Below are 16,865 nucleotides of genomic sequence, written 5' to 3' on the forward strand. Positions count from 1 at the left end.
TTGTGACATAGGGGTTTATGTTCAGGCTGGTGAGCTTGTCTATAATACCAGAATGGGGAATGACGTTGAAAGCCTTTACGAGGTCTAGGTAGGCTGCGTGTACCACCTTCCCCTCATCTATAGCCTTGGTAACTGTCTCAAAGAAGTCCACCAGGTTTAGGAGGCATGATCTGCCCTTAACAAAGCCGAACTGGGTAGGGTCCAGTGTTTGGAGATTCCCAATATCTTTGTTAATGAGTTCCATGATAATGTGCTCCATAGCCTTGCAGACCAAGCTAGTCAGGCTTATAGGGCGATAGTTCCCGGGGTCTGTTGTAGCTCCACCTTTGTGGAGTGGAATAACCATTGCTGTGCACCACTCTATGGGTATGTAGCCTGTGGAGAGGCTGAGTTTGAACAGTGTGTTTAGGTGAGGGGTTAGTTCATCTTTGAACTCGTGTAGGACGCAGCCTGGGTCACTGTCCAGTCCCATTGATGCTGTGTTTTTGGCATTGGAGAGGGCTGTTTTAACCTGAGTGTCTGTGATTTCAGGGGCTCTACATTCTTCTGGTATGGTTATGGGCCCTTTTGGGGGTGAGAAGGAGCTGAAGTTTGCACTGAACCTGTCTGCCAGGATGTTGGCAATATCGGTTGATTCAGTGTATTTTGTGCCATTCTGCATTAACTCCGAGCAGATCTGAGCATTGCCACTTAGATTCTTGACATAGCTAAAGAATGCCTTGTGGTTATCTTTGGAGTCCTTGGCAAATTATCTTTCAAAGCTCACCTTGGACGATTTTATGAGGGATCGTAGTTTCTTGCTGATACTAATCCGGGATGTCTTCCCTTCTTGGGATTTTACTCTTTTCTGTACTAGTTTCCCCCTTTCTATTGTATATCTTGTTTATGGCAGGGGTCCACCAGACTGGTTTCCTTTTCTTGGAGGAGTGAGTCTTGGTTTTGCTTGGGATAGCATGATCCATGTATTCTTGTAGGTGCCAGTAGAATGCATTAGTAAAGGATTTTGCAGCTTGGACAACATTATCCTTTAGCATGGGGGCTTTGAAACTTTCCACCTTCGTCTTAAGTAATGTGAAGTTTGCTTTTGGTGATGACCAGGTCCAATATGTTGTCACCTCATGTGGGAGTGTTGACCAGTTGTTCCAGGGTGTTTGAGTTTATAAATTCTAGGAAATGTTGGGCAAGGGAATTAGTACTTCAGTAGTTCTCCCAGTTAATGTATGGATAGTTGAAATCACCCAATATTAGGGTGTTTGGTAGGACCTTTATGTTACCCAGTGTTTCCAGAAATGCGGAATGGGGGGTCCTGGGACATGGTGGGTGATCTGTAGCAAGCTACAGTTTGAATTGCAGTTTTGCCCATTGTTAGTTGCACGTGGATAATCTCTGAAGCATCGTGCTGTGCCACTAATCTGGAGGTGTGGGTATCCTTGATGAATATGGATACTCCCCCGCCTTTTGTATTTTGGTCCGGGTTCTGTGGCCAAAATGTATGGTATGAGTTGTAGCCTGGTAGTGCTGGGGTGCTCTCTGGAGCCTTAAACCAGGTTTCTGTTACTGCACATATATCAATTTTCTCCATACTGAGGAGTGCCTCGAGTGCGTGCATTTTGAGGTTTAGACTTCTGGCATTGAGTCGTATTACCCTCAGATTTTTGTTACTTGTGCTATTTACGGTGGTGGGTTTCACTTTTGAGCCTTGCCTAAAAAAAGGCACTATGGGGGTGGCAAGAGCCTTGGCCAGTATTCGAAAGCCTAAGGGCAACAGGTGCAAGCTGTCTCTAGCAAAGCAGTGTGGCTTGTCAAGCATGTCATCCCAGGCAGACAGACACTGGATCCCCTTTGAATGACACCAGAAACTTAGCCAATTGTTGAAATTGATAATTATTTCTTTATACCGTGGTAACATTCTTGGTGAGGGCAGGATGCTACTCAGGGTCAGGGTCATACAGGCCTGGGCTATGTGATCAGAGAGCTCATTCATGTAGTCCAGGGAGGTATGGCTCAGGTCATTGACACCAGCATGGACAATGACAGAGTCATATTTGTATTTGTTCTGGAGTGACCTGAGTGTTTTTGTTATGTGGCAGATCCTGGCACCCAACAGGCAGCTAACAGTAACCTTCTCCTTATTCAGCCTAGTGAGTGGGACATCAGTGTGCCTGACTATAGAGTCACCTATTACTAGTATGCTGGGTATGTTATTTTGCCTTGAGGGCTGTGATTGCATGGCACACTGGTTTTGTGAAGTATGTGTTTCATGGTTTGCATTGGGGGGGGGGGGTGGAGGTTGCTTGGATGTCTGCTTTGGAGGGCTCTGTTTCTTTTGCTGATTTTTATTTAGAGCATCCGAGTATGTTTTCCTGTATTTACGTGTGTTTTTTGCCAGTGCTGGTTTAATGAGTCTATGTGAGACTGATGGTGTGATGCCAGTATTTCCCTTCTCCTCCTGACTGCCTGATCCAGTCTTGGGTTGAGAGAGCTTAGCCTCCAGTTTGGCTGTATAATTGCATCTCTTGCATGTATTAGTATTTGGTGGAAGGAGAAGAGGGTTGTCTGTGTACATGAGGCAGTTGTAACATTGCCTCAAAATGCCCAGATACACCAGTTGGACTGGAGAGTACACCTGAAACTGCCCTTTGGACATGCCTGGATAGGTACAGTAAACTGTTTTACTGAATGGCTGGTAAGGTCGAATAGACAGCCTTGTCCTTCTGTAGTGCTAGGGCTTATAAGTGCTTGCTATGAGTTTTGAGCAAGTGCTGGTCTGAGAAATGAATGGCTTGAGTGCTTAAGTTGAAAGTTTGTCTAGTTACAAGGGAAAAATTGAAGAGGAGACTTTGTGGAGCCGGGAATAGTTATACCCTAGCTGCCCGGCGTGCAAAACCAGGCAAATGTGGTTTTTATAGCAGGGAAATGAAAGAGAGAGAAATTACTACTACTTTCTGGGCTGAAACCACTCCTCCAGGGACAGATAGGCTGCTCAAAGCTCCCCTCTTTCACAGATGAACAGAGAAACTTACTTCTATCCAAGTAAGATATGGGCAAACACAGAGATTTGTAACAGCCCTGAATTCAGCACTAATCTGAAAACTGGACTATACTAGCTTTGAAAGGCAGGAAACAAGTACATATATATTTTTTTCAGAAAATAAAGCAGATACAATCAAAAAACACTTTAAATGTGCATAAAAAGATGTTTATTGTTATATATCTCAGTTCACCGTTGTAGTCAATGCCCCTATTAATAAAGTAGGAAGAAACACAAATATAGTAAAAGCGGATGAATAAAGTGCAATTTTTTTTATATATATATAAAACAATAGAAAACGAACAATCTAATTTAAACAAGTTACCCAATTAACCAGAAAAAACTCAAAACTGAGCCCTGTTCCAGCAGTCTTCAATCAGACAAGTTCTAACTGCACACTCCCACTACTAGGGTGCAGGGGAACCTTCTCCAAAAAAGATGGCCTGGATCAGTGCTGAAGTTATACAAACAAAGCTAGATTCAGCAGGCCTGAATCTAGTCCTATGCTGCAGCAACAAGGTGCACCAATTTCAGAAAGAAACAGTTCGAATAAGCATGCACAATAAGCCTGTGACCAGAAATTCCCAGCTCTGAAGGGCAGAATGCAGCCTCTCCTCCCACAAGAGTGCAGACCACAAACCTTCTTAATGTAGAATAACTGGCCTGAACCCCAAGTGCTTAAACCAGAACTAATACACTTTTAGAACTGTAGACACTGAGCTTTCAATCAGCAATTCCCAGCTTAGAAGGATGTAAACTACCTGTCCTGCCACAACAGTGCAGACCACAAACCTTCTTAATGTGAAACAACTGGTATGAAGCCCAAGTGCTTAAACCAAAAGACTTAGAATAACAGTTACAATTTAATCAGGCTACTACCAAGCAGCAATAAGTGCAGCGGAATAAATAAAATTGAGTACTTTTAAGAGGAGGCAAAAGCAAAATAAAGTAGGAAGAAACACAAATACAGTAAAAGCGGATGATTTTTTTTTTTTGTTAGTAAAGTGCAAGGAGAGAGGAAGGAAGAACCTAAGTGGGTTGGCCTTCTCAAATCTTCTCTCTTATTATGTAGAGTGAACACTAGACTCAGAATATGATCTCACTGTATTCGATTAAGTGAGCAAATGAGATGGACTCTGGAGGAGTGTTCAAATACAGACTTACAGGAGGGGCGGGCAATTCCAGAGCCACCAACACTAACACCAAAGCAAGAACATGGAGGGTGGGTGACGACAAACTAGAAAAAGAATAAGTACAGTTGTACAGATTACAGAGATATTAAATCAAAATGCAGACAAAAATGAGAATGAACACTTATCTTTTCTCAATATCACAGCTGGCAGTAGGTCAATCTCTCTGCAGTAGCCTGAGCAACAGGTATATCTGCTTTAAAACACAGGACAGAAACCAAACAATACAGATGCAGGAATACTTTGGCTGGATGAAACTAGTTCTGAAAACTTACTGCCACTAAGAAAACAAACAAGGCCTCCAGACAAAGGATTTCACTACAACTGAAGTCAACACTAAGATATACAGCTATAACACACAAGAAGAAGAAGTACAGTTGTACAGATTACAGAGATGCTAAATCAAAATGCAGACAAAAAATGAGAATAAACATTTATCTTTTCTCAATGTCATAGCTGGCAGTAGGTCAGTCTCTCTGCAGCAGCCTGAGCAACAGGTATATATCATTCATCTTATTGCACCTAAAGGTCTACATGATTACAGACCTATTTCAAACCTCTGCCAGTCCCATTTTTTTGAAAAACTGTTCTACAAATAGATACTACCTACACCAATAGTTATGGATTTTGTAATGGCTTAAGTACATTTACTACCTTATCCTGGCCACTAGTACCTCTTACTGTACCCTAAATCATCAGTTCTAATCACAGTAGCAGTCTTTGTAGATATAACTAGGACATTTAAATAGTTAATCACAGGCTGTTTATCAATAAATTCAGAGCGTTCCACTTCAGTGATAAAGCAATTCTCTGGTTTCAGAGCTAGTTGACAAACAGAACAGTACAAATGTAATGTTATGATTCTTTTACCAATTTTCCAATACTGATACACTTAGCGCAGGAGTAGCTCAGGGATCTGTGCTAGCCCCACTTCTATTTTCCCTATTTGTATTGATCTCCCTCTAGAACTGTGTATTTCTCGACTTTCTTTCTTTAGTCGCCACAGCCAAGCTCAGCGGTTAATGATTATTTGTAGTTTTGCATGTTATTGCCAGCCCTGCAGCCCTGACTCTTCAATGGTAATGAAGGTACGCCCATTCATGCATGTCTCCACACAGAAGACGCTTTAGCTGAGAATCGAACAGGACCAAAACATAAAATGATTATGTACGCTGATGATATTCTATTACTCATATCACTCTGACCTACAAAACAAATTATAAAGTAACTTTACTCAGCCATGTAACTGGACCTCATCTAACAAACTACTAATAAAACACAAGAAAACTAATGTAATAATCTTATAGCATAGTGGCTACTATTCCTCCAATTTGACTATTGGATCACAAAGGGAATATCATCCCCACTCTTACTGAATAAAGATATCTTGGCTTTGCACCCAGCCCTCGTCTTGCCTTTTCTAAACATAAAGACAATATTATAAATAAGGTCCCAGAACAATTTAAACTTTATTACAAGCTCACTCATCTGCCTCCAGTCACTCATCTAAACATTGCTAAAGATATTCTAATTCTGAAAGTGACCTCCCATGTCTTGTGTTCCATTTAGTCCACAATAGTAACAGAATACGGACTGCAGAAAACAAAATCTGTACATTTGCTCTTTTAGAAGACCCTATGTTTCCCCTCTGCAAGTTAGTTGAGAATGCTAAATGACTGTCTGCTCCTAGCAGGGTATTATATCTGTAAGTTCTCTCATCTCTACAATATTAAATGAGGTTGTTGCCCTGCATTAAAACAAACAGTATCAATACAACATTATGACCTCAGAAACTCTCAAGCCAGAGGTCTATGTCTGCCTCAACCGCCAAACTATGGCATGTGACAAAGGCCTTCTCAAGAGTAGAACCAGCTACCTTGAATTACTTGCCCACCATTGTTAAAAAAAAACACTAAAACATTAAATAATCTAAGGATGCTTTAAAAGAAAATATCTAGGCAGAATCTACATGCAGTTGTTAGCAAGGCAACAGCTAGTTGTCTCATTTAATACAAATACAATATTGTAGAAATCAACTGTACTACAGTTTTTTATATCTCCTTGAATAATTCTTAGTTGTCTCAAACTGTACAAATGCCTTGCTGTAACTCAGCTGCAATATGTTACTGTATGCTTACTGAATGTAGATAGGTATTTGTGCTGTGAAATTTGTGGTAAGCCCCTTTTTTGTCTATAATGACAAGGTCCCATAGCTGGCTAATTTGGTGCCTGGTGCTACTTCCCTGTTTAGTCCCCTTCAACATTAGGCTGAGGAGCAAAAGAAAAAAAAAAATCCCTTCTCTGATATGCCTCTCCTTCTTTCTCTCTTAGAAGGAGCAACATGTCCTAATTCACTCACGCTCTACTGTTCTACTCTTACATTTATGTAAAGAGCAAAAAAAAAAGGTAAAGAAAAAATGGATTTGCTAATCATGTGACTAGCACCTGAGGTAGCTACCCACTAAGCCCCACTTCAGCTCTCATTTTAGATCAAAATGAAAACTATTATTAACTGTACAAAGATATTTGTGTAAACTAAATTTATATCAACCCGATATTTTTAGTGCATTGTTTAATATACTCTGAGGTCTAGATTCAATAAACTACATGGACTGTCTTCACATACATGATACTGCTCATTGTGTGGCATTGCGTGGCATCATGCCGTGAATATTAATGATGCATGGTGCACATAAGCAAGGTTTTGCAGCTCGTACCAGTGTTACTGACCATGAAACATGTAGTCTGAATGGAGATTGTACCACCCAACCGTTTAGAAAAAATCTGAACAAACACTAAACTAATGGGGGTCAAAGGGCCAAAAATAGGGACAGATTTACTATATTGTTCTAAAAACTGTACAAAGTAGGTAGAATAATAGGATCTGTGTTAGCATGCATTTTCTGAAGGATATGAAATACAAAACTGATATGTATGTTATTAGGGATGTGCACCTTTTCCGACCTGGGCTAAATTACTTATACAATATATGCAGGCATTTTTGCAACACGTGCACTACACAGAAAAGCATACCTAGGATGTTATCCACATAAGGCTAACACTATCACTTGTGTCTAATAATAGTATCTTTTTTTCACTGTAGTGTGTACACTCTCTAATTATATTTTACTACCCTAAAATAAAATCCTGTAAATGTATAGGACATCAATCTATAATGTATTCAGTGAAACACTTATTGTGGTCACATACCTTGTTTAAAAACTAAACTATGCTACCTAAAAATAACATACTCAGCTTATTTCCATTCTTTTATTCTTTCTTATCTCAAAGTGTTCGCATTCTTTTTTCTCTTAAAGTGTTACCACAGTCACTTGTATATTTGTATGTATCTTGGTCTACTGTATACTGTGCTATATATTATTATATATGCTAGCACTAAATGTAACCACTGCAAACTGTGTATGAAAACAATTTTAAAATGTATTAAGATAAGTGTTCTATTGTACACCTAACTCTTATACATTCTTCCTATTGTTATAAACTTGAATTGTTAATAATGAAGCTTTTCTCCCTGGGCCTTTGCTGAAAATGGCCAGCCTGCTCAGTCAGACTTTCCAAGTAAGCAAATGTAAAATAAATAAAATAAAATAAATAATTATGTATCGACTTCAATTTTTAATGATTTTCTAGAAAAACTTACATTTTTTAAGGAACCGCCAAAAATATGATGCATTTTTTTCTTTTTTTTTTTTGAGGCCAGTGTTTACACGATGAGCTGTTTAACACAAACATGTCTGGCTCTACTCACCTGGTTTGCATGAAGTGCAACAGCACACAAACTAGAGGAACGGACCACCCAGGCTCCAGACAGGCCCCAGACAGCCACAAACATAAACAGGATGCATTCAAGTAATACTATTGGCTATCACGCAAGCACTGTAAGTGGTGTTGCGCTATGATTAACAGTAAGAACTTTGTGTTAGGTGCAGGTGTGGAGTGCAGACAGTACAGGGTGCACAAATTTTGCTTTTTTGTTGTGAGATTGCGGATTATAGCAATGAAGGGCAACAAACGCAACTGCTTTCTCAACCTTCCTGTGGTAATAGTTGTAAGTGTAGTAGAACTGTAGACATGGTCCATTTGACTAGCACATTTACACATGTGCTTCTATACCAAATAATCTTGAAATTGCAGTGCTTGTCACTGTTGCTCATTGCTTAATATCAAGTAAACACAGTGCCCGGTAGTGCGCACCTTTGCCTACCATGTTTATGCAATAGTAAGTAATGCGCAACATTTTCAAATGTTGCAAAACCAAAATGTGTGCACTCTCAATAAGCGCGAGACAAACAATTGGTGGAAAAACATCAGGATATAAAATGCGTTTATATTACGCTGTAGAAAACTCAAACTGTCGACAGCGTAATAATTGATACGAGAATGTTGAAACCCCCAAACATCGAACACACACAAAAAAAAAGAAACACCCAATCACAACACAAATTGCTCTTCACTGCACCCCCCACACTCCCGCTACTTAAATATACCAACTCCGAGATCGCACTACATTGCAACAAAAAGAAATCTCCCCTTACGGAGATTTCTGTTCACACGCAAAATGAATTTCACTTTCGACACTGGTGCTGATAATATCAGCTTTGATATTGTCGGCCTTCGACAGGGTGAGGTAGACCCTAAAGTACAGCTAGTGGAAAATCGTCATTCTACATTGAGCTTGAACTATGGCAGGCATGTCTGGAGCTGCTTGTGATGGAGTGCACTTTTGGGTGCAGAGGTGGGATGTCCAAGAGTCCAAAGTTTTTGTTGGACTCCTAGTTAAGGAGCATGGGCCCCGATTGCTGCAATGGGACTATACAGGTTCAGAATACAAGTCTGAAGCCTGGAATAGTATTAACAGGGCTATGACCAGTGCTACAGGTATCCCCCGCACTGGTGAGCAATGCAGATATCACTTTGACTTTGATGACATCCAGAGGAGGAAGTGGGATACCCTTGACCATTGGATTGGGGAACTTAGTACAGAGGACACCCCCCATAGATGTGCAAGTATCAATTTCAGTGAGTAATTGTTAGACATAATTGCTGAATATAGTCAAGACTGATATTCATAATGGTATTCTGTTCTGTTTTTTCTATAGCTGCTGTGGAGCAACCCTCAAATGGCAGGTCCCATGCCACACGTTTGTTAAGGATGAAAGAAGCATGTGGTATCTGTGCATCAGAACAGTACTGTTCCAAATAGCAGTTAATAATAATAATTATTTGTATAGTAATTTAATAGCATTAAAAGTTAAGGGCTGCTTACGTGGTACACAGTTGTATCAATTTCAGCATGGCTATCTTAACTGTAAAAGAAACTATGCATTTCTTAGTCTGTAAGACAAAGCAATGGTACCATATTTTCAAATAACAGTGAACATCAATCTCTAAAATGTAAAAGGAAAGTATGCATGCAGTAGTCTGTAGGACAAAATAACAGTACAGTATTAGATTGTTGTCATCGGTTGTGGGTTCAAAAACCACACTTCCCAAATGTTAGGTTTTCGACATTATTGCAGTGTAACCTTATACCTCTATACCAGTGGCACAAATGGCCTTCTGTAAACTGTAATGAGTATAATTGGAACACTTATATGTGCAATATATGCATGCATCAAAGATTGGTGGCTGTAATCTGTACTATAGTGTGCCTCTGTTATGAAATGGGTAGTCTTAAAAATAATGAAGAAATTTGTTAGGAGTTTGTAGTGTTAAAAGCAAAGGTAACAGAATAGAGTCAAATAATTTTATCAATGCTTTGTATGTCACATATGAAGTTACTAATGATGTCCTTGTTTTCTCTCACCCCAGCCCTCTTCTCTCTCTTTTTTGTTTATATGTTTTATTTTTTGTTTTTTTCCCTCGGCACAGCAGGCTAGGCCTGTCCCATGGGATACTCCTATCCCCATTCCACTGGCTACAACACTGCTGCCCAGCACATCTGGTGCACAACCTGGTGGCACCCCTTCTGTTGCCCCTGTACTACCCAGGTCCTCTTATAGTTCTGCCCAAGAGGATAGGCCTGCATCTCCCACCAAGAGCGTGCTGGAGGTGGTGAGTTTATCACCCGACAGGAACTGCCAGAGATGGTGCACAGGATTATGTGCTGCATTGTGGGTGCACTACTGTGCTGGATGGAGATCCTGCTCTCCATCCTCTTTCAGAGTACACATAGGAGGTGCAGACATCAGGCACTGCACTCAATGGCACAGTGAGGTGACATTGATGGCAGTCCACTGGGTAAGGATTAGATTATCACTGTCAACCAGCTTGATGTGCATGCGACCTGGATTTCCCTCCCTCTTCCCAACCATGGTCTTCACTCACCTCTTGTATCCTTAACTGTCCCTGTCTCATGTCTTGTTTGTCTTGTCTGTCTGCAATTGCCTCCTTACCTGTCCAACTTACCTCATCCAGACATTCCTACATCCCTTCCCCAACATTCCTCTTTTTCTCTCAGAAAAAAAAAATGGCCACCTATCCCACAAAAAAAATTGTGCCATATTTAGCTCTCCATTTCCTATATGTGTCTTTGTGACACACTTGATTTGGTCCAGTTAGCTTTACATGATTGTATTGTGGCTGCCCTTCTCTCTGGTGGTGACAGCCCAAATTCAGTGAATATGTTGCATTTCTGATCATGTTTTGTTCTTGAAGAAATAGATAGTTATGGTTCTTTCTTACATCCTGCCCTCCTTTCACTTTGTTCTCCCCCCCTGCTAGCTCCCTATTTCACCACTTTCCTGTTTCCTGCATTTCTTTTCTTTAAATTATTGGATAGTGGTGTGGTGCACCAACACAAAGCAACAGTAAACAGCAGCTATATAAGTAGATATATTTAAAGTATCATACACACTTCTAAAATTAATACTTATATCCATATTTGAACCCAGTAACATCTGCCTCCAGCAACAGTGCATTAAGACATGCTGCCACAGAGTCAGACAGCAGATGTATTTTATATAAGCAATAGTAACTGACGCAGTTTAGCAAGAATATCCCTTTGTACTCCCCCGTGCTTGTTCCCCATATCACCAATGTTGCATCTTTTCCACTAATTTTGTATGAAACAGCATTGGACAATCCCCATAGTCTTTTATAAATCGTTGTTGTACAATACTTATTTAGTTTTGTACAGCAGTAGTACTCAGTGGTGCGCAATGGTGCGAAATGCACAGCATCAATAAGCAACGGCAATCAGTACCATTTGGCCCCAAAAAGGAACTTATCACTGCATTAAGTGCATTAATTCATGCAACCACAGATTCAGTTAAGTAGCAGGTGTATACAACAGCAGTTAAGTCTGCCATTTGCTAGTCCATCTCTAAAATACACCTGCTACTCAAATGAGTTTGTAGCACCATCTGATAATGCAGTGATGCATCCATTTTTGTATTCAGATGGTACTGGGTTTGAATCCATGTGCATACAACAGTGTCAAAAAGTTTTATGTGGAAGTCCAAATTCTGAAGTGTGATAGTTGGTAAGGAGCTTGTAAAATAAGGCTAGATGGTACTGATTTGAAATAAAACTGTATATAACAATAACAACTGTTTTTTTGCTGGAGCTGTGCATTATAGTGCGATGCACAGCATCATGCAATTATGCTTTAAAGAAAAGAAATGTGAAAGATAGGAAAGTGGTAAAATGTGGAGCAAGCAGGGGAAGAATAAAGTGAAAGTAGGACAATAAGGTGCATGAGGGATGTAGGACAGATCCATAGCTATCAATTTCTTCAAGAATAAAACTTGATCATATATACAAAATATTAGCTGAATTTGGACTGTCACCTCCAGAGAGAGGGGTAACCACAAAACAGTCATGTTGTATAGCCAGATGGACCAAATCAACTGTGTGATGAAGACACGTGTGAAATACAGAGCTATGTAATGGACATTTTTTTTCGGGGACAGGTGGCCATGTTTTTTTTTTTTTTTGGATTAATGTTAGGGAGTGGATGTAGGAATGTCTGGGTGAGGTATGTTGGGCAAGTGAGGAAGCAATTGCAGACAGACAAGAGACATGGATGGTGAAGGATACAAGAGGTGGGTGAACACCATAACTGGGGTTAGGGTGGGGACATTGCGAACCCATGGACATCAAGCTGGGTGACAGTGAGAATTGAGTCATCATCAACTGGACTGTCATCACTGTCACCTCACTGTGCCAGTGGCTGCAGGGTCTGATGTCTGAGTCTCCTTGTGTTATTCAATACAATGATGGAGAGCAGTGTTTTAATCTGACATAGGCATGCACCAACTGTGTGGCACACATTCCTGCACACCAACCCTGGCAGTTCATTGTGGGTGATAAATTCACCACCTCTGCCACTGCTGCCAGAGGGAACCACTAGCCTATCCTGCAAGGCCTACCCCCTGTGCTGTGGAAAAGAGAAAAAAATAATAAAAAAATAAAAAAACAAGGGAAAAGAGTTGGGGTGAGAGAAAAAATAGGGAGAACATTTATAACTTCATATGTGACATACAAAGCATTGATACAATTATTTGACTCTATTCTGTTATCTTTGTTTTTAAGACTACCAACTCCTAACAAATACCTTATTTACTGTTAAGACTATCAGCTCCTAACAGATCCACAATATCGTGCAGATTACAGCAAGCAATTCTTGATATCTGCATACATTGTATATATGCGTGTTCCAAGAATACTGATTACAGTTTACAGCTGCCCTTTGGTGCCACTGCTTTAGAGGTCTGATGTTACATTGCAATATCAATTAAAGCTTAACTGCATTGTATATTTGGGAAGTGGGGTTTTGAACCCACAACCTCTAACTACTCTCTAATAGTAAACTGTTGTTTAGGCCTCCAGACTAATGCATACATACTTTATTGTTACAGTTGACAGATGAATGCTCAATTTGATACAACTGTATAATAAACCAATAAAGGTGTCATTATGTTTAATGCTAAAATAACAATACTGTTCTGATGCATACATACCATGTGCTGCTTGCATCCATCCCAATCCAGTTGCATGGGTTCATGATTCAGTTCTCAGTCTGTGATGGCTGCAGAAAAAATAGAACTGAACTGGATACTATTATGAATACCAGTCCTGACTGTATCCAGCTTTTAACTTTTGCAAGTAATCTCTATAAGTGATACTTACACATCTGTTGGGTGCCCCCTAGTCCTACATTCCTTGATCCGATGGTTGTGGCTATACCTCTCTTCATCCTGAGGTCTCTATAGTGAGTCCTACATTGTTCACTGGTCCGAGGGATACTGGTAGCATTGGTCAGACCCTGGACCAGACTATTGCATGCCTCTGCCTTGTAATCTAAGCCATGATAGTCCCTCTGCAAAAGCCTGGGCCCATTCACTAGGAGTCCAACAAACTCTTTGGACTACTGGACACCGCATGTTTGAGCATGGAAACTCAAAACACCCACAAACACCTGCCATGCATATCATGGATTAAGACCAATGTAGAATGTTGTTTTTCTGTCAATTGCAGGTGTTACCCTTATTAAGAGTACACACTTTTTTGTTTTGCAATATTTGAATATGCTGCACATCACTTACCATTGTGCAAACATGGTGCACAAGGGTGCTCACTGCCAAAATATTTTGTGTGATGATCAGTAGTATTAATTGCATGCATCTGGTATATGCTTGTCGCTGTCTCAATGTACATTGACATCAAGGCATAACCTGTTATTGTAAATGTATTATATTTAATATAGTTGGATGTAGTGCACTTAGTTATCAGATAACCTATTATGAATATTCCTTATAAATATGCAGCTCTTTCTCACCTTTCTGTGTTTCTTGGTCATCCATCAGTTAACTGACCAGTACTCAGAGACATGCAGTGTGTAAGCCAGTCTATATAATTTACATTAAAATGTGTAGGAACATTAACTGGGAAAACTATGATATGCAATTACCATCAAATGAAAGGCAGGGTGGATGGCAGAAACAAGCATAGACTGCTATTTTGGGGGGAGGAGCAAAGGTGGGTTCCTCTTTCAGCACATGCAAGGGTGCACTGTTCTTCTGAGGAGGGTGGACACAGGCTGAGCTACTGTTATGGCACAAACAAGGACATGTTGCTCTTGTTACGCTCCTTTGTTTGCATCCTGCCCATTTGACCTTGGGAGGGTTGTGAAGTCAGAAACTGCAATGTGTCTCATTACTTTCTAACTTCTTTCTGTTATGATTTTCCATTACAAATGAGTGGTGCTAAATTGAGTGCATGCAGTGATCATCAGTACTTTAGGGAGGTATCAATCTTTGAATCTTTGAGGCCTGAGGTATACTAACTGCTAACAGACACATGCAAGTCAAATAAATCTCTGGTGTCATGTGTTACATTAATTTGTATACAAATCTCTCACCTTTTACTTGCTTACTGTACCAAGTGATGAAATGCAAGGACATGGCATAATATTATTATTCAATACAGTACATATTCAGAGTTTACCTTGTAAATGCAGCAGTTACACAGTGTTAGTTCAAGACTAACTATGATGCAAGCAGTACACAGTCAATACATGGGGAGGTAAAGGCACTGGCTCTGAGTTGAGGCTGGCAGAGGTTGAAGAGTTCCTGTTCTGTGTGCCTGTCCACCCTGTAGCACTTTACAATGTCCATGTTGTGTATGTTGTGTTAACTTAAATGTGGATTGAAAACTCTTTTCTGTCTTGGCCAAGGCCTGTTGGCAGTAGCAGCAGCATTGCCTGCAGTCTTTAGCACCTGCAAATGAAGTTAAGCAGCAGCAGCTCCTAACATTCTGTCTGTGTAGACTTTTCCATGTCTGTACTCCATTAATTTTAAAATCCAGAGGAAAAACCAGCATGGAATCTGCTTGGTTGCTTTATAATTTGTTGAATAGCTCCACCAGATTGGCTTATTAACATGCAGTTCAGCTGCTTATGCTGTAATTAGCATCACTGAAACAGAGGCTAAGACGGATGAAAGCCATTAATAATCTACTTCATTATAAAAATGCTAGCAAAACTGATGGTAAGGACACTTGTACATGTTTGCAGGACTTTGAAAAAACAAAAAATATTTACAAAGATATTTTTGCAGAGAAGGAATAAACTCCAGAAGTATGCTCCCATTTTGTTACCTACATAACGCATATGCTGAAATATATTAATGAATAATGTGAAGCAAAGTATTTTACCCTATTTGTATGTGTTAGAAGTGCACTGATGGCATGGTCATGTTTGTCAGTGCATTTCAGAGGTAAAAATGATTGACAATACAAGAAAATAGAAAACTGTGTGATACATATGTACAAATGTTTCAGGGGCAGGTCCTGTGAAAGCACATTTAGCATTTCAAATATGTTTTATTAGCAAAATGGTTCATGTGCCTGCTCTTTTGTGGATAGAGGGAGCAAAGAAAAGTTACTCTCATGTCACAAACTAGAATGGACTGTTCTTTTCGGGGGGAGAACAGTTGAGGTACTGCTATGGCACATACAAGGATATGTTGCTCTTGCTACTCTCCTTGTTTTGCATCCTGCCTATCACTAGTATTTCACATCTGTAGACCATTTCATGTTTTTTCCAGTGAGTACTACTGACTGCCAACCTTTACTGTTTTATCTGGTAACAGTTATTTTGTACCTATGTGATACTTATGTGTAGTATCATTCTGTTGTCTTTTAGGAGACAAAATGTCATTCAGGCAGAGACCCCCCCTTCAATGAAGCTGAAAATAATATCATTGTTGATGCGCTCCATCAACATGGGGCTTTTCTTCTGGGAAGGGGTCTTCACTGCCAGACATATGAGCAGGTGTGCCACAGGGCCACTGACATGATTACCTCTGCACGGAGGAGTGCAGCTGCTGTTGCCCAAGATCAGAGGGTAACTAGGAGTGGGTCTGCTGCAGAACCACATCTCACTCCCAATGAAGAACTCCTGGTAAATATTCATAGGTTAGTACTAATATCATCCAACAGGACAACTCACAGCAGAGTGGACCACAACATGTCATTGATGTATGCTCCACTCTTTCTGAGTCCCAGTAGGAGCTTCCAGGTAGGCTTTGTTATATGACCATTTGTATGCTGTTATATAGTAAAACAATTTAAATAAAAGTTACTTCTGTGTCACATTTCTTTTCTTGGGAGGGTTGAAGATTGATAAAGTGATAAGCTCAGTTTGGAGTTGTTACCACATTCTTTTTGAACGTACACTTAATGCAGATATTGAAGAGTACATGTAGTACCCTCTGTCTTACTGTTAAATGTGATGATGTTGCCCTTAAGTCTTGCTTAATTTATTTCAGGACTGTCAGGGATCCAGCGGCGTATACCTCCTGCAGATGGTAAGACAAATACATTTATTTCAGTACTGCAGATCAACCTAGAGAAATATCATAATGTGTAATTTTAGGCCTATTCTGTGTATTGCTTTTCTGTCTGTAATAGTAGCAGCACTGTTCCTGCAGGTATTAATGTATTCCTTTGTTTCTCAATTTTTATCACAGGTGATCACAACAGTGAGTGTGTGGACATTGTGCCACCTGATGGCAGTGTCTCATCAGACACTGATGATGATGGTGGTGAAACTGAGGCACAGCTGGGGGTGCAGAGGTTGACATCCAGCTACCCCCTTCTTTTTCCTTGGAAACAGTCAG

Source organism: Protopterus annectens, chromosome 14.part0, assembly GCF_019279795.1.
Source record: "Protopterus annectens isolate FY-2018-M chromosome 14.part0, PAN1.0, whole genome shotgun sequence".
Classification (NCBI taxonomy): Eukaryota; Metazoa; Chordata; order Ceratodontiformes; family Protopteridae; genus Protopterus; species Protopterus annectens.